Source organism: Numida meleagris, chromosome 2 (assembly GCF_002078875.1).
Source record: "Numida meleagris isolate 19003 breed g44 Domestic line chromosome 2, NumMel1.0, whole genome shotgun sequence".
Classification (NCBI taxonomy): domain Eukaryota; kingdom Metazoa; phylum Chordata; class Aves; order Galliformes; family Numididae; genus Numida; species Numida meleagris.
In genome coordinates this window covers 70,179,580-70,199,721 of record NC_034410.1, presented here as the reverse complement: position 1 = coordinate 70,199,721, position 20,142 = coordinate 70,179,580, and positions in this window count along the sequence as shown.

Below are 20,142 nucleotides of genomic sequence, written 5' to 3'. Positions count from 1 at the left end.
GGCTGGCAGAGAGGTAAGAGTAGTCTGTTTTGACATATAGCACAGAGAAATGGGAATGTGTTTAACATGTTGCAGTGACAGTAGGAGTTATATATTAAGAAAGTATTTCTAACACTCTTCCAGTGAGTAAAAGAAGTATGCACAGGTGCATGCAATATTTAAGATTCACGATTGGGACCTAGGAAAATTCCAGCCTTTACTACTGTACATACTTCCTGTGAAACCTTATAAAAAACACTTCATGTTTTGTTCTCAAAGAGCAGCAAAATAGATATGATCTCTGTATACTTCATTTTTGAAACTCACTTATTCAGCGTACTACTTGTTAAATGAGCAGATTTTACTGAAAAAGGCTCATAAATGTGTTTAATGAGAAGCAGTAGTTTCAGCAAAGAACTACAATGAGTGTTTCTGCTGGAACATACCTGATGACTTTGTAGAAGAACTCCTTGTTCTTATTCACAGTCAGTAGAGAATACTTTATGCAATAGTCTAAATATATTTACTCCGGTAGTGTTTTGCCAGACATTTAGGTCATCCCGTCTGGTGGATGAGGGAAAGGCTGTTGATGTGGTCTACCTAGACTTCAGCAAAGCCTTTGACACTGTCTCCCACAGTATTCTCCTGGAGAAACTGGCAGCCCATGGCTTGGACAGGTGCACCCTTTGCTGGGTAAGGAGCTGGCTGGAGGGCTGGGCCCAGAGAGTGGTGGTGAATGGAGTTAAATCCAGCTGGCGATTGGTCATGAGTGGTGTTCGCCAGGGGTCAGTGCTGGGGCCTGTCCTCTTCAATATCTTTATTGATGACCTAGATGGGGGCATCGAGAGCACCCTCAGTAAGTTTGCAGACGACACCAAGCTGGCAGGAAGTGGCGATCTGCCTGGGGGTAGAGAGGCCCTACAGAGAGATCTGGACAGGCTGGATTACTGGGCTGAAGCCAATGGGATGAGGTTCAGCAAGACCAAGTGCCAGGTCCTGCACTTTGGCCACAACAACCCCAGGCAACGCTACAGGCTTGGGGCAGAGTGGCTGGATGGTTGTGTGGAGGAAATGGACCTGGGGGTATTGGTCGACGCTCAGCTGAGCATGAGCCAGCAGTGTGCCCAGGTGGCCAAGAAGGCCCATGGCATCCTGGCTTGTATCAGAAATAGTGTTGCCAGTAGGAGTAGGGAAGTCATTGTCCCTCTGTACTCAGCCCTGGTGAGGCCCCACCTCGAGTCCTGTGTCCAGTTTTGGGCCCCTCACTGCAAAAAAGACATTGAGGCCCTGGAGCATGTTCAGAGGAGGGTGACAAAGCTGGTGAGGGGTCTGGAGCACAGGCCTTATGAGGAGCGGCTGAGGAAGCTGGGATTGTTCAGTCTGGAGAAGAGGAGGCTCAGGGGGGGCCTTATTGCTCTCTATAACTACCTGAAGGGAGGTTGTAGTGAGCTGGGGGTCAGCCTCTTCTCTCTTGTAACTAGTGACAGGATGAGGGGGAATGGCTTCAAGTTGCGCCAGGGTAGATTTAGGCTGGACATTAGGAAATTCTACTTTTCTGAAAGAGTGGTCAGGCGCTGGAATGGGCTGCCCAGGGAGGTGGTTGAGTCACCGTCCCTGGAGGTGTTCAAGAAGCATTTAGATCTTGTGTTGAGAGACATGGTTTAGTGGGGTTATTGGTGGTAGGTGGATGGTTGGACTGGATGATCTTGTAGGTCTTTTCCAACCTAGCTAATTCTATGATTCTATGATTAACACTCACATCCATGTTCTGGGCCATCTTAACCTGGATATTTTCCAGTGGTCAGATATACAGAGTAGTCCTTCAGAAACTGGAGTTGACAAACAGAGGAGACAGTGAGTTGTGTGCACAGGAAGAATGGGTAAGTGTGGGTGAGAGACACTGGGAAGTTCTCAAGCTGGCTTCATAATCAAATAGAACATGCGTTGTAAATAAAGTCTGAGTGAATCAAAAGTCCCTGGCAAACCTTATGTAGAACATTAGTCTACAGTAGCTGTAAGGAATACAGGTTCTTATTAAGAAACAAGAAACATATGCCTATAGTATGAAATGAATTATTGTATTTACCATTTTCATTATCTCATCATCTCTGTTGTCTAGAAAATTGAATTATATATGTGCAGCATAGATAGCCTCCAAAACATAATGTCTCTTGATTTTTCCTGCTCTTTAGCTACACAGATCTATTAACAGGAATGCTTCATTTTCCTAGTTGGTTGCAGAATAAATTCATCTTATAGGTAATTTCACTGATTTCACTTTTGAACAGTTCTACCTGCTCTTTATGGGTCCCATTCAATAAAAATGAACATTGCATTTTTTTTCTGAGTCAGATTATATGAATATTACAAGTTACGAACTGTAAATCTGATACAAAGGCTGAATCTTGTTACTAAGTGAATCTAAGTCTACTGTATTATTTATTTAATTAAGTAACTAATTTTGAAAGATCACTCAAGTTTTACATCTACATTGGTACAGTGGATTTTATTTCATTAATCCCGGATTGTATTCTTTTTCATAGCATTGTAGAAATCTTAGAATTTGAAAGATGCACGCAACTGATGCAATGCCTTTGGAATATATATATTTTTAAGATTTTCACATCCTGTCATATTGTTTTTGTACAGCTTTCATTGATCTACTGCTTGTGGGCACCCTTGTTCCTTTTGAGAGTTCAGCCATTTCAAATCCATTTTGAAGTTGGATGATTATGGGACATAATTCCGCATTCAGTCAGGCCTTTATGTTTAAGCCAGCTTCATAGCACTAAGCCATTGGCTCAAATCACTAGAGAGTTAGTCATCTGTAACAAGCTTTAACAATAGCATTGTTGCACAGCTACAGTTCATGCACTTCTATTGTTGGTCACTGAGAGCAGAACATCTCGTATTGTACAAAAATTTCATTCTTCCTTCATAGACCATTGTTATTCACTATAATTCTGTTCATTGTTTGCTAGAAATTCTTACTGAGCAACACTGAATTAATATTACTTAATTGGTATGATGCTGATTACAATATTCTAGCCTCTGTTCTTCTTCTAATTTTTTTTTGTGTGTGTGTGTTATCAAAGTTCTGGGTGAGGCCTACTCCACCTGAGTGGAGATAGTGTATCCTTCCTTTACCCTTGAATGAAGTACAAGAACAGAGTTGTTGCTATTTTTTTTTCCATACAGGAAATAACAGAACACTCCAGAATAAGGTTTGATTTTAAAAAATTCTACCTGTATGACATAAAACAAAATACTGTGTTGCTAGCTGGTTTAGCTACACAAGCTAAAATTTTTGACTGATAGCAAAATGTTGTTAAATATTATGTTTAACAAACACTACTGAAATGAGAGTAGCTGACATTAAAACAGTAGGATGTTGCTGGAAATTCTAATGTTAACTTGCCAATGATACAGTAGGAAATAGAGCTACTCTGAAAACAGCTCTTTTATTTGGGTCAGGTACTATTTGAAAGCAAAAACAAAACAAAACCCTCCAATGATATGGCAGTCTAAGCAAACAGATAAGTAAAATGGTCAGTGACCATAAGCTGAAAGTACTGTTCAGTGTGAATGTAAATAAACAGTGTTTACCTCACTGTTTTCTAGTGCTTGGGTTGTCATTTTTCTGCTTGTTAATAGAACAACCAACAGATTTAAAAGGGAGCTTTAGGAACAGCTATGCAGAGGAAGATTTATTTGACTTTGTCCTGTCATTTACAGTACATCTCTTATAAGCTATAAAAGAACAGGAAGAGTACAACAGCAATTTTTGATAATGTTATCTCTAGATATTAAAAAAATGCCATTAATTTCTCAAATTTCAGTATAGAAACCTTAACCCTGACATCCACGAAAATTTGCAGGGTTAGTTGAAGGACCCTGAAAGACACATGGATAATTTACGTTCTTTTAGTAGGAATAAAGGGAATTATAGGAGAATGTAATGGAACAGCAAAACCCTAAAAGCAATGAAGTAGGAAAATGAATTCCGCCCAGCTGCACTGTATCCTGCTAATATAAGCTCAAAATAACATTAAGGCAAGAAAAAGAATGTTTCATTGTTTGAACCTGAAATATAGTAAATACTGTAGGAGGAAAAGTGCTAGAGAAATGGACTAATTGCAGAAGTCTCTTCCTAGATACAGTATATATCAAGATTGTAGAGCAAGATTTCAGTGTTTGATGTGATACAACTGGAAACTTCTAAATTCTTGAGGAACATCACTGATACTCTTTTTACAACTAAATAGTACTGATTTTAATTACATTTCAACATTTATTCTGAACACCGCCTTTGTCTGTTCTTATGTGCTTAATGAAAACTGAAATAAAAAGTTAAATGTATCTCAGAGATCATTTTGCAAAAGAAAATAAAACAAATCCTAAAATACTTCAATATAGGAGTTGGAATTTGAAGAAAAAAAACCTTTAATATTATAAATTTGTAATGAATTTGATACTTAAGATAGTGATAGATAAACATTCTTTTTTGATTGTGTTATAAGATGGATATTTGACAGTAGAATTTTGGAGAAAGCTCAGCATTTTTGGAGAATTTAACCATATTCTGTACATTATTCTGATCTCTCTGCTGTGCTTATCTTGTTTCATATAGTTTCTACACACTGTCACTCTTGATGTTATCTTTTCTGAAAGAAGATTCACTCTTGCAATGGACTGAAATGCAAATGAACCATGTGCTTGTCTTTAGTTTCAAGTTTGCCAATAAAACTTGAGGTAGATTGATTATAAGTAAAAAATAAAATTTACACATACTGTTCAATGTAGTGACCAAAACCTTGATACAGAATGATATGTAAATGCAGATGCACAGCGCTCCATGCCTACCTCAGTCATCTCAGCCTTTGGTCTATTAGATAGGACACTGATAACTATAAAGCACAAAATATTTTAAACTATATCTAAAAATAAACATAATAAATTATTCTTTTTGACCCGGCAATGTAACATGATGTCCTATCTTTTTATTTTTTTATTTTTTTGTCTAGTGAATGGAGGTAAATGAGCAATTTAACAATGCATAAAAATATCTTGTGTATTATGGTTTGCTTCATCTTTAAATTATGATGTTGGAAATGTTTCCATTCCACATATTCAAAAAAACTCACAAGAGATTTATTCTAGCTCATATTTCAAAATACTGAAAATCAACAAGCAATATATTTTTGAAAGAGGAAGGAATTTCGGAATATATGAAATGCCTTTTTAACCTGTCTCAGCAGTTTCATGAATTTAGCATATCTTTGCAGCCTTCTATGTCATTCCTGTCTGCATTTCATATCTTTGTTGATATCAGTTGAATAGATGATGAAAAAGTGCAAAATTCTGTTTATAAATTCTGATTAAGATTATTGGTATTTTGGATGAATCTATACACGAGTGATAGTTCTAATCTGCATAGGGAGACTTTTGCTCCTCTGCTGTGTTTTTTAGCCCAGTCTTTACAAGAAGCTCAGGAAGGGGATCATTTAAAACTAGCAGAAGAGAGTAGTTGCTTTAAAGGCTGCTGCCTTGAAGTTATTCTAACCAACAAGCTGGCTTCATTTAAAGAAAACTGGTTTGTTAAAGGGATAGTGTTGGCAAATTGATTAGTTTCAGTAATGACTCCAAGCACGTTTCCTATCAAACAGGTAAAAGAAAGCAGAAAGGAATGAAAGTAGAGCTATTTTATTTTCAGTCATGTTCAGCAGCTGCATAGCTGAGGAAAACTCTCCGCATCCAGAACTAGAGATGGGTAGGGATCTCCCCAGTAACAGTGGTGTCAACACCAATGCATACTCTGCAGAACAGGAGGGCCTTTATCATGAAAGGGTTTCACACTTCTGTTGGACAAAAGAGAATAAACATATTGCATCCCTCACTAGCAACCCATCAAACAACTACTCAGTTATAATTATCCCATTAATCTTTTAACTTCATTCACTAGGTTTCCAGGTAAAAGCAGGTGGACGTTCATTTTGGATGAGCCAAAGTGGTGAAGCGTATGTTGAAAGTCTGATATCTTAGTTTTTTTAAGGCACTTCCTCACCATCCCAGGCTTAATTATTTTTTAATTCTTCTAAGTAGCTTATTTTTCCCCCACACATTTCCTATTCCCTCTTTCAGCTAGCAAGTTAGTTCTCCTCCTTATCAGTCTCCTTGTAAGACCTCCTGTTACTTTGATATCTGTAGGCCAGTATATACCAAACACATCATTAGCTGAGCAAGTGAAACATCTAAATCCCAGAATAATATTCTGACAGAAAAAAGTGTAATTTGCATTGACTCATCATATAGTGAGTAGTCAAAGTAAGTGTATAATGAGCAAGAGATATTTCAGCAGGAAATGCAGCTGACAGGGGGGAGGTGAAATAATCTTCAAAAGGAAGTTACAATTTATTACCCACTCATCCCAATTTTTCCATCATCTAAAACTGTAGAATTCAATTTAGAGCTGAGGTTACTGTTTGCCATCCCAGTATTACTATAAAAACGAGTGATTCCATTTACTTCTGGTTACAGATTTGTCCCAAACTAATTTTTTGGTGTGGACTCTTGGAACCTCCATGAAATGTGAAGCATACACATCTTCTTTGTCTGTTACACAGGACTCTTTTTCATTTGAGTGTATGGATATAACTTAATGATTATACAAGAGAAAGTATATTACTTTCAGAGAAAGCTCTGAAAGTAATGCCTCCTATTTTATTATGTTGGCTCACAATGTCAGCGGCTGATGTTGGTGGTATGGCAGGAGAGGTTGAACCTTCCCACCAATATTCTGTTCCATTTTGTTGCCATGTGACAGATGGCAGCAGAGAGGCAGTCTGACAGAATGGCATCTGACATGGAAGGGCATATGAATCAAAGATGTGTCATTGAATTTCTCCATGTGGAAAAAATTGCACCCACTGACATTCATGGACCCTTCCCAAACATTTACAGTGACCAAACAGTGGATGTGAACACAGTGAGGTGGTGGGTGATGTGTTTCAGCAGTGGGGACAGGATCATGAAAGATATACGACATTCTGAATGGCCATGTAGGTTTTTGTGAAGATGGCATGCATGTTCTTCTTCATTACTGGCAAAAATGCATAGCTAATCATGGTGACTATGTTGAAAAATAATGTTTTGTAAGGAAGAATGTGCTCTAGCAAATGCTGTTATTGTGCTCTTTATGTCTCTTGTGGTTTCCATGGAAATAAATAGGAAGTATTAGGAAAACTTATGGAGTAACCTCCTTTCGGTCACTACATCTATCGTTTAATTTTGATTAAAATGTTATTTCATATAGTTTCAAGGATTAGTAATTAGAAATTATAAAATACACACTTGTCATTTGTAGTTGTAGATTGAATATGCAAAACTCCCAAGCTTTGTAGTTGAAGATACAGTAAATAAAAGTTCAGAGGAATAAAAATGTCAGTTCTACTTTTTCCTTATTCTGATCTGAGTTTATGGTGAGTTGACCCTTGCCTGATCTTTTATAACTGAGCACAAAATCATATGATATAGGATGCCCCTTCAGTCAGTTTAGGTCAGATCTCCCAGGAGTGTCTCCTCCCAGCCTCTGGCCCATCCTCAACTTACTTGTGGTGGAGAAGGAAGACAGACATAGTCTTGTCACTGTGCAAATACTGTTGAGACAAAAGACTGGTATGCTATTAGCACAGTTTTAGTAACAAATGCAAAGCATAGTACCATATGGACTACTATGAAGAAGTTTAACTTCATCCCAGTCAGACCCAGTACAGGGTGCTTAGCAGCTTGGATTGCTAAAACTTCTGACAACTAAACCTGTTTCAGTGAAAGTCCTCAGCGGGCTCTGGCAAGGAGGCATTTGTGAATCTGTTTCAGCAAAAGAGAGGGCTCTGACAGGAAAATGTTAACTCTGGTAGGTGACGGCACACGATCCTTTAGACAGAAACCATTAACTAAGTCTGGGACTAAGACTGGGCCTAGTTGCACCCAGACTCCTCACTGAGAAGGAGTTTAGGAAGCAAGAGGGTCCTTTCTGAGCCTTGTGACCCAAAGGGAGGGCTTCCCCAGTGAGCTGCACATCAGACTAATACCCTTAACACAACATATACTTTAGGAAAGAAGTAATGTTATGGGGGGAAGGATTAAAATTGAAAAATCAGAGCAGGATGATCTCTTGTAGCCATTGAAACCTACTGTTTCACAGGGGATGTATATTCAGATAGGGCAGATGGGAACATTTCTAGAAGCATCTGTTCCCCATCATTCTTCTACACAGCAATCCAGATGCTGTTGACAACTTGTATGTAAATTATGCTGAAAATTTGTTCAATGTCTTTCCTGCTGTGACTGAGGTTCTGGTTGTACCATCTATTAGATAGAGAAGATATTTCAGTCCTGCAAGAATGGCTCCGACTGTTTTGTTGGCCAACTATGGAAATCATTAAATCTGTGTAAAAGTTTATCTAACTAGAATTTACCTTTACATTACAGAAGGAATTGTTACTTCTTTCCCTGATTTTTTGTGAAGAGGAACATTAGATATTAAATGTTACACAGACTAGAAAAAGCCTAAATTGCTTTCTGTGATTGTTCTTAGCCTTTTTCCTTTTTTTTTTTTTTAGTGACATCAGCAGATATTTCTCTGACCTTGTGTTTTAAAATTACCTTCATCTTAAAGATGTGACATGCAAGGGAGAAATTATGCCTGTATTATTTTATGAATTTCAGGGTTTTTCGTTTGCAAATGCCTGCTATAAAATCTTCATATACACAGACAGTTGATTTATACCCCATGTCAGACTTAAATCTACATCTTTCTAATTTGTACCTTAAATGAAGCAAAAAGATTTTGATATTGTATTAAGGAGGATGGGAGAAAAATGTCTGATGTTTCTTTAATTCATAAACTTCTCCAAATAACAAGCTAAAACACTCTCATTTAATAGAATAGTATAGTGCTGTTATGCATGGTTTAAGTGTCTTCTCTACAGTGAACTAAAAAAACATACATCTTCACGTGGAATTATATCCTACTTCAAGATGATGGAGTAGTACAGATATATTAGAAGGCAAGTACTGCATAGCTCTTATGTGGCAATTAAGAGAAGGCTTGAAGTTTAGAATTATGATGTATGTAGACTATGCAGTGGATGTGACTGGGGGTGGGTTATCCATGGTAAAATGTTAATGAATACAAGTTTCATCGGTATGCTGAAAGAATCAGAGAAAGATGTTGTATAATGAATTCAGAGTGCTTCTTGTGAGATACTGAATGTACTCCTCTAAGTTTGTGGAACTTTTGTTGTATTAATATTCTGAATAGCTCTCAAGAACATTTAGAAGTAGAAGATCAGAGAACATCATACAGAAGCAAACAAGCCACTGTCCATACATTGTTAACATATCTAATAACATGAATTGTTCTGGTCATGTGATGCCTTTGTTATCATTCTGTGCCATTACCTATGTGAGTGTAATGAATGAAATATGATCTAAAAAAACCCAATACCAAATCCGTTTTAACTACTTCATAAGTTATTTAAGTCATTTTTATAAGCCCTAATTTTTTGTCAGCAAATACATAGAAATTATAACTTGATGCCCTGCTGAATAACAGCCCATGGCTTGCATTTTTCCAGGCTTGCTTAAATCACTTAGAGCAAATGGAGATTTGCTTTTAGAAATTACTTTAGAATTGCAGTAGCACAATGGGAAAACAATTTGCTGTGGATTTTTTTTCTACTTTTGCGTCTTTCTGCTCTTTTTCTGTAAGCCAGCCCAATTCAAGTAGAGAGCTTTCCATATCATTCAGAAAGAAATTTATTCAGAAGGTCAGGCAAAATGATTGCAATGGTAACGTATTCTTGAAAATTTTACTTCAACATCTTTACAGAATGCAAATATATTGGACTATAATATATTTTAGAAATAGGCCATATGCTTTTTAAAAAACTTACTACTTTTTGAAATTAAAAAAAAAAGTGAAAAATGCACTGTGCTTTACATCCAAAATTTTCTAGTTTTAGTTTGTGGTTGTGTTCTTTTTTTTTCTCCTATTACTAGGAATATATCTGTTATAATCAATGACAGCTGTTCTAATTGATTTTTAATGTGTTCTCCATACATTTTAATAAGAAAGGTGAAAAATAATGGCAGAGTACTTATTTTGAAGTGCAGCTACATCGTTACTTTGTACTGTAATTTAAAATATCACTGTACTTATTAATTCTACAATCAATAACAATTTGGATTCCAACTTGCAATCATCTTAGAATTTAAAATCAAATGCTTTAAACTTCATTACCTTTTAAAAATAAATGTATCTTTTTAAAAGAATGGTACTATTTCCAAGCATAATATGTAAATGCTTGTATGTTATAGAACATACCCTTGGGACAGGTTAATGCAATATTATAGCTGTACAGCAGACTGATCTGTATATGTGCATTATAAGGAGCTACATATGAGATGTATACGCTGTATACAACTCTGAAAACAGTTTTGATATTAAGAAAACATGGGTTCTTATGCTTCCAGATCCAATCAGAAATAATACTTACATAATAGTAGTCTCATTAATCCTAAAATTTAAATTGCAGGGAAAATTGATAATAAACCATAAGGTGCATTGAACTCATGGAATTACTAGAGCTATTTAAATCATATTCGGTATTTCATTTCATATAGTATACTATGCGATGAAAACATTATTCCACTGAAGAATGTGGAAAATGAAGTAGACATTTAACATTCTGGATATTTATGCTTTTGGGACCTAAGATTTATGTACTCTAGATTGAAGGGTAGGTCTTGGCCCTACAAAAATGAATGTAGTTAAGAAAACATATTCAAAAACATACAAAAAAAAAAAAGTCAGGAAATGTTTTGATTCCATGCAGGTAGAGGCTGTTAATTTTTTTCTTTGTTCTGATATTCCATTTCTCAAAAGAAGATACTAATTTTCATTAATTTCTTACCAAACAAATTTTTTCCAGTCCTTCTTTTCATAAGTACTATTCAAATTAATAAATAGTCCAATACATTGTTTCCCACAGCCATGTAACAGTGATATTAGTATAGCACCTGAAACTGATAATGCTAAAGTTTAAAATGTGTACAGTGAGGTGAGAACTGGTTTTGTAGTCACCTCTCTGCAATAATCAATTCTTTGCTATTCACTACTGTGTTTGAAGTAACCAAACAATATTCTGATTCAATATATGTTTACATTCAACATAATTCACTTACTGAAGCAATAGTTTCTCAACTACTTTGTATTATTCACCATTCACCACCAAAAGCTGTGCAGTACATTTTTTTTCTGTACATACTATTGTTTAACTTTTCATACTTTCATAAAAAAGTTTCACACTAATTTTCATACTTTCATAAAATAAATTTTTGAATTTATAAAAAAGTATCGGAATTTAATGATAGATATTTAATGTGGAAGCCACTATTGTAATGAATGCTACAGCTTTCATAGTAGCTAGTAGAACATCCAGTGTTGTGTACATCAACTAAAAGGTTACGTATATCCATTGTCTACAGAAATCCTGAACCCTGAAGCAGGCATTTAATGTTGTCTGAATATACTCCCAAGTGTACAATGGAACCCTGACAGAATATAGTTTATTTTAGTTATTCTAGTTCAAAAAAGAATATATTAGTAAGAAATAATTCACTGAAGAGAGAATTTGTTAGCTGATGATAACTGGCATTTTATGTTGCAAAGAAAATATATAGGTAAATATTAACATAGGAATACTACAAATATTGCTTACTTTTATTGGATTTACAGGTTTGAGCAATAAGTAGATAATGATTTTTTCAGCCCCAAAACCTTCATCTTTTAAGAGCATAAATTGGTATAGACACTTTCTTTGTTTCACTGTTGTTTTTACAAATGAATTGAAGATTTCAAAAAAATAAAATCTAAGGAAATCAATAAGTTCAAGGATAGTAAATCAGATCACCATTGAAAAAATTATTAAAGATGCTGAATGCATTTATAAATGTACATAAAAATAGATGTTAAAAAGGATCCAGTAAGTAAGTCCTGGAGAGACTTCCTTGTGGAGAGATCCAGACAGAGAGATCCAAGGATTTGATTAAAAGTAAATAAATAAATATAGAGTTCTAAAAAGTTTTTGGCTGGGTATCTTGAAGAAGCTATTGATAAAGTAGAAATGTTATTTGTTTACTTATTTGCTTTGAGATGATTTCTGGTAGGCTCTTCTAAGCAGAGCCTTTAATATGTCTGTCATGCTTGGTAAAAAAAAGCAACTACTAAGCATGTACTGATGTTCAAATTTTGAACATATCTTGAAAGTGATTAACTCATACGTTACACAGCTATGCACTCCTTTATTCACCTCAATAAGCAGCATTTTACAGAGTCCCCCTTGTGCCCCCGCAGCCAGCATTGTTAGCGATCAAGCTGAGATTTCAGGTTCCTTTTGTCTAATATCTAAAATTCTTATTAGAAAATTACCAGGCATTCAAATAAAACTGAAATTTATGTTTTTTTTTAAATTTTTGGAGAAAGTTAGCATTAAAACTAATAATGAAGCACTAATTACATACATGTAAGAATGAAAGCATTGTTATGTGAGGATACTACAGAATACTATTGTATTTTATAATTGAAGTTATATTTTAAAAATCAAAGTGTTTTTGGCTCTTGAAATTTTAATATTAGTCAACTGTTAAAACCTTGAAATTACTTGCAATAATTATACAATTATAATATGTTTTTCTATCTTGAAATTTGGAATTGAATTTTTCCTTGAAGTTGCTATAGTGTGAATTGTTATACAATTTTATAATAACAAACAACAGAAAAGGTAACTAAGAGAGTAATTTGGGCAATATTGTATTTTAAATTGCAAGTTACGAAGACAGATCTTTGTGAGATTTTAATGAAATCTCTAAGATGGCTTTTGAAAAGGTAGGAATTGGAATGACTCATTTATCATTGCACATGTACACTCATCACAGAGAACAGTCATTTACTAACTTTGGGCAACAGGTATTGTTACTGAAAACATAAACATCGTGCTTTCCCGAAACACACATCATATATTTAGAGAGAAGACATTGTTTATTTTCTGTACAAGGTGCCAGGTGGAATATTTCCACAAATCAAGCATACCTCCTTCTGCTCATTCAGGTTTTTTATACATACAGCACTATATTACTCTGTCTTATTAATACAAAAGAAACAAACTTCTACTGCCTAGTTCATAAGGTTAAGCAAGCAAGAGACTTCATCCGCTTTTGGCTACTATCCCTGGCCACCTGCGTTTGCATGGGGTTGTGTGGTGTTCTCATGCAATTCTGAGTGGTCATTTGTGGACTGCTCAACTTATGTATTTTAAGCAAAGTGGTATTTATCATTCATATTTCAGAGTAAACTTTAAGAAAATATTTAGTTAGAATTCATATAGATAAAGAATAAAAGTATTCTGTAGTTAGAAACTGTGTTCAGATTAAGAGTGAAGGACAGATAGAATGATACAGACAAGAAAAACAAACAGTTCTGTCATCATTGTTTTGAAAACAGAATTCTGTTAAGCAAAATTATTTTGAAATTTTAACAAATCACTTGTCACTTGTTTTTGAGCTTTACATTCATTTGCCTGTGTTAAACTGCTAAAATTGTTCTTTCAAAAGTTATTTTAAGTAAGCTTCCTTAAGAAGTTTGATGAATTTTATAATCTCAAGTGGTAATTTGGACTGTATTTTCAGGATACTAATGTTCCAGTCATGTTCACAATTGCTTTATGATCAAATTATTTCTTCAATTTATCCTCTGTCAAAAAGTTTCTTAGGAGTGTGAAAAGTTGCTTGCTTTTCCTTTCCTATTTCTTTTGATCCGTCCTCGTTTAGCTCCGACTATAATCTGTGAAAGCTCTTCAGTTATTTGATTCTATACCTGGCACTGTAAAACTAGGCTATAAAGAAAAAAGTACCGTACTTCTACTTTCTTGAACATGTTTACTTTTCTTTTTAAAATGTATCTTTTACAATCAATCTAGACTAAAACTTAAGGGTATATTCCAAGCCTCATTTTGGTATAATTACTTTTTATTTGTTTTCCTTTCATTCTTTACATTTTAAAATATTATATCTATAATGCTATTTAGTATTTAGTGACTTGATCTTGCATCTAAACAGGATGCAGGAGTGCTTATTCTGCAGAACACTTATGTCTGGACTTGAATATGATAGGTCTGAATTCTACTTCAGTCCAGCTCCATTACATTCAAATTACCTCATATTTTTGTTGTGACATTACATTATTCTCTGTAATGGTGCTCAGTATTTGAAACTATTTATATAAATATATTTATTCAGTAACATTGTTTTTAATTTCAGTAATGCATTTGTCCATAGATGTGAATGCCAAAATCTTTATTTCAGCTTGTTTTATTGTCCTGCTCGAGGAAATAAAGCATTTGGGAAATCATTACATGTAGTCAGTAGTTTGTTGTAACTGGGTGAACAAGAGTAGGATTTCCATCAGTTGTTCTTTTCCTAGCATATTTACAAGAGTTTTGGAGGAGCAGTGATACTTTGATCCAAATATAGGGCATAAATGATGTAGATCTAGTTCTGAGGCAACAGAGGAAATCACTAATGCATTTGTTTTGATTATAATAATAACCGGATTCACAAAATGATTTCTTTACCTAATTTGAACAAATAAAGAGAAAGAAAAAGAATTTATTTGAGATTTAAATCTATTTGTACATTTAGTAGGTACTGGAACATGTTCGCAGTGCTTCAATTTCTATTTCTCAGAGTATTTTTTTTTTCTTTAATATTTTCCTCTGGAAAGCTTGAAAAAAGAGATACTATGAAGGAACCTACCTCTGATTATTAGGACTGATCCTATGCACTGGAAACAGCATTATACAGACCTTGCTAAAATTAAACTTCATTTTATTTTCAAGAACAGCTCTGAAGATGGGATAAATACAGATGTTGAAATTGATTGAAATCTATGAATCGATGTTCTCTGAGTCTTATTGCTAAAGGACTGGAGTATGAAGAACACTTAGGATTTTTCCTGTTCTCTCTTGATTAGGAAATGAATTCCTATCATCAGAAGTTGTGAAAATTGCATGAAACCTCCTCCTACTCAAGTTCTTACAGCTTAAGAGATTGTATAAGGTTGAAGTATGCAGTTTGGGAAATACGAGTTTAGTTAAGGTAGAAATCATTATAGGATGTGTTAGTTTTGTGGCTTCAGTTTCTCTGAAAAATAAGCAGAAAAACCTGGATCCAGAAACTGGATATTTTTAACATAGAGGTTGATAATTAAACTTCTACAGTTTTTTCTAAGTTCTGTTTAGAACAGCTTCTAATTAACATTAGGTGGTAGAGCTATATCATCAGAAATTTTTGCTAGTTTTCTAAAGGAACAAGACTGGTGAGATCACCATGTCTGCCTTCTGTGTTTCACTTCCCACTGATAGCTTTTGAACCCATTCAGCGCTTACAACACAATACCTCAAAGACTTTAAAGTCTTAGAATTAACTTCATGTATTTTAGAAACCTGGAAGACCAGTGGAAGAGATGGATCCATATTTGACCTCAAGAACTATACTTGGCCTGTTGCTTTGTGTATCTGTTGCATTAGGGGTATAAGTCTGATGGATGGCTCACTGGGAAAACCTACCAATGAGATGCAAGTTTCAGAAAGGAACTCCTTGTTTTCTAAATTCCTTCTCAGAGCAGTCTGGGTGCAGCTAGGCTCAGTCCAAGTCCCAGACTTGGTCAAGGACTGATGTTTAAAGGATTGTGTGTAGCCAGTTATCATAGTCAACATTTTTCTTTCAGAGCCTTCTTGAGGACTTTCACTGAAACAGGTGTGTACAGCCAAAAAATAAATGATTTTTTGAAGAGACAGATAACAGATATGGAATTGCCTCCTGTGCTGAATAACTGAGTGCTTTTGAAGGAGAAAGTTTATAACTACGTATTCACCAGATAGTCACCTGGTTAGCCTCTAGAGACACAAGAAACAGATTGCTACCCATCTGTTCAGAAAAGATAAAGTCAACAGGGAGACTTCATACTGTTTGACACTCTACTACCAGTTTTTACCAAGTAGTGTTGCAAAAGGAATTCCTTTCATGAAGGGTAGGAGTGCTGCAGGCTTACATGGGTTTTTCAGCCTGTCCAGATCCTGGACTTTGGGAGAAAAGGTGGTCTCAAATTTCTTGCAGTATTTAGGCATGTGAACTGCAGCAAACAACAGGGTCTCAACTCTTAAAAGGCTAATTTACAACCTGAATTTTTTTGCAAAAACTAGGGATCTGTCAGCCAAACAAAAAGAAAAAAAAAAATAAGAAGAATTTGAAGACCTTAAGATTATGTCACGCATTTTCAGACATTTTCAAGTTATGAGCTGTCAAATAAAAAATACTGAAGGCCTGCTTTGATCCTTCAGATAATCTTTGGATTCCTATACCAAGACTGAAGAGACAACATAAAATTTCTGTGCTGTATCCCAGAGGGGTATCTTTCTCTCCACAGTCTACTAATTTATGCACAATTATTTGCCTTCCTTCTGAAAAAAAACCACACTGAAATTAAATATATGTGAAGCTTTTTTTTGCCCTTTCTGCCACATTTTTTTTCATTTGTATGTTTGTGGACTTTGTTATTCAAACCATTTGGACAAATAAATGTAACATAAAAATTTTCAAAACTCAGCTTCTTAAAAAGCACTAATTCAATCATAATATTTATCACATATTGTTAAGTCTAAGCTTTTTTTTTTTTTTTTTTTTTTTCATAATTATTCCACTTGAGTTCCATTGTGTTAAGGCAGTAGCTCTGAGAGAACCTTTAAAAGCTGCCACAGTACAGATAACACATTAGTAAAGAATGACTTGATCTGCATTCTTGGAAAGCCAGAGGCTGAATATTCTTGAACTCTATATACACTTTGTATATATACACTTCATATACGTGGGAAATGTTTTTCTACTGTCTAATTTTTGATTGCTCACTGAATAACTTGGACAGTTGGATTTTTCTAATGATTTTTTTTCTCATTCTTCATTTTCCATGAATCTTGTTTTCAAGTGTCTGCTCCTTTTTTTCCTCTAAAGCTATCTGAATCTGTACTTCTTAACAGAAAAGAATTTAGTGCTGCATTTGAGACTGGACAAAATTTTACAGTATTTATTTTTATTATGAGTAAAACATGGATAATTTTAAAGGAAATTCTTGTAAGATTAATAGCCTAAGCTATCTTGTAGCGCAAATATTCAATATCCACAAGGTTGCTATATTGCTGTTCTTTATTACACAGAGTAATCACTGACATCTTTCCACTGCTCCTCATAGTGTGCATTGTAACAGCTTGTTCTGTAGTCAGGCAAATATTCAATACTCCACCATCTTACAAACGTCTTCTATATATCTTACTAAAATGCAGTAACATTACAGAAGTGTTGTATATATCTTACTAGTATTACAGCAACCATTAGGATGATGATCTATATATCTTATTAATATAGCAATGACCATTAAGCTATTTTAATATTAATAAAAGTGTATAAAGATGTTATTTTAATATACAACCCTAGTATCTTTTGTATATACCATACATTTATTGTAATGCTACATTAAAAAAGAAAATATTGGTCAATAAATATAGCAGACATACACTTTTTTGTAATGTCAGGAATAGTTTGAAAGAATTCATACAATTCAACATAAACCTGTAAAGTTGCATACCGTGCTTAGGTTAATACACTTTGGATCTAGATTAATTAATCAGTGAGAGTGTTTGCATACCTATTTAATGGATTTTTGTTATTGCCAGGCTGTATAATTAATCTAAGCTTTTTGCATTATTTCCTGTTGACTGTGAAGGTGGTGAGACACTGGAACAGGTTGCCTAGAGAGGTTGTGGATGCCCTGACCCTGGGGTTCAAGGCCAGGCTGGATGGGACTTTGTGCAACCTGGTCTAGAGGAAGGTGTCCTTGCCCATGGAAGGGGGGTTAGAACAAAATGATCTCTAAGGTCATTTCCAACCCAAACCGTTCTATGATTCTATGATTCTATGACTGGAACTCATAGTAATACTCATCATCTTTGTGCAGCTACAAACAGTTGTATGTTAAAAATAAGGAGAATGGGAAAAAAAGTCTTACGAGAAAATGTAACCCCTTTCCACCAAATTGTGGTTTTATGACTTTGATCCTTTATGTCAATACTGAGTTAATTTTACAAATCTCTACATCTCATTAATTTCTACTTTCTACTTTCTACCTCATACATAAGTTGTTTTTTCTTTTTGATTTGTAAATGAAGATAGGATCTCCACAGTAGAACTTTTGAAAACATTTTTTGATTGACTTAACTCTTAACACTATAGAGCTCTCTGAATTCTTTTTTTTTTTTTCTTCCTATGGATTGGAGAATTTATATATATATATATATTTATTCTCTGCCTGGATATTCATTTTCATGAGCACTTGTGGAAACAATAACTTTTGAAATAATTTATATTCTGAAAATGTAGCAGAAACTGAACAGCTGATTTGCAATCTACTAGCAAGGAATTTACATACAACAGCCTTGCTTCTGTGTGTGTGTGTGTGTGTGTGTGTGTTTATATGTGTTTATGTGCACAGTTCCCTTGCAAATTGAGTCTACAGCCAGCAATAGCAAGCCAAAGGAATGCTGATTAATGCATTCTTAAGGCTTTGAATAATATATTAGTTATTCGTATTTTCATGCAGAGCCATGTACTTAGACCTACACTATAAAAGAATCCTTATTTCAAGAAGTTAACTCAAGAAAAAAATATATATATCAATTAGCTGATGTGTGGAATCTTGAAAATATGTATACATGTTTATGTTTATTGCTAAGACCCAAGTCTCTGCTTCTTCAAGTGTACAGTTAACTTGTGAACCTTGGCCAAAGCCTTTACTAACCTAAATTATCTTTTAAGTGGCTCAAATCCTCCATAGTTAAGCTCTTTTCAAAGTTTCCAAAGCATGAGAGGTTGTAGCCTGTATAAATGTTTCTTTGCAATTATTTGCTTGCTAATTTTCAGTACATGTTGAACCATGTTAATTAGCAGATGGTAACACTTTGGAAACATTGAGCTACAATTTCTATGGTAATATTAAAAATCAAGGGATTTTTGTGTGCATCAAATGTATTATGATTAAAAATCAGTATTTAAAGTATTAAGACAAAATTGTAAGTTCATAAGGTATCTTAAGTACTAGCAAATGAGTTTCAGAGAGGACTGTAGATTTAAAAAATTCACTGTTAAATATTCTGCATTTTTCTTTCTACATTTCCAAATTCCACTTAGCCGGAGTTTTGGATGTCCTAGGAATGAAAAGTTAAATCCAAAGTAACTCTATACATGTGAATGCTAGCCTGCTGATTTTCTTTTTTTTTTTTTCCCTGTGTTTTTTTTTCCTATGTTTTAGGAAATAATAAAGCATTTTAATATGTTTAACTACAAATAAATTAAAAGTATATTGACAAGCAATAGATAAAAGCATTTCAGACATGATGGAAATGATTTTCTGATTCTGTAAAGTGTAAAGAACTATATGAAAGGAAACGGTCTAATAATAAAGGGAAACATGAAAGGAAACAGAGAATTTGGAAATGGCAAATGAGCTAGTACAAATAGGCAGTCTCACTGCATAAAATTTTTTTGGTTTTCGGCAATTTTTACGTGCCATAGTTTCCTACTTTTCATAGACCTCCAGCACTGACTTACATGAATAAGAGCACTCATAACTTTGTTAAAGTGATAACTTTGGCCTTGGGTACCCTTTTCACTAGAAAATGACTGCTGGGAAGATTTTGACTAGTCAGATATTGCATACCTAAAATAACTTTTATAGATACTTCTACAGGTTGGAGAGAAAAAAAAAATATACGTATATTAGTTGGAAATAGCTTACAGATAATTGCTAGCTACATGAGAGATAGAGTCAGTGAAGGTTTGATCTAAAATATTAATTTGGTAGTAATACTAAGGAGACTGTAATCTTCCCACTCACATATACTAATATCTTGACATGTACTAACTGTTTGAAATATACCTTTGGCAGAGAAAGAATAGTATCCATTCTATGAATGAATAGTTACAGAAATTGTCCTA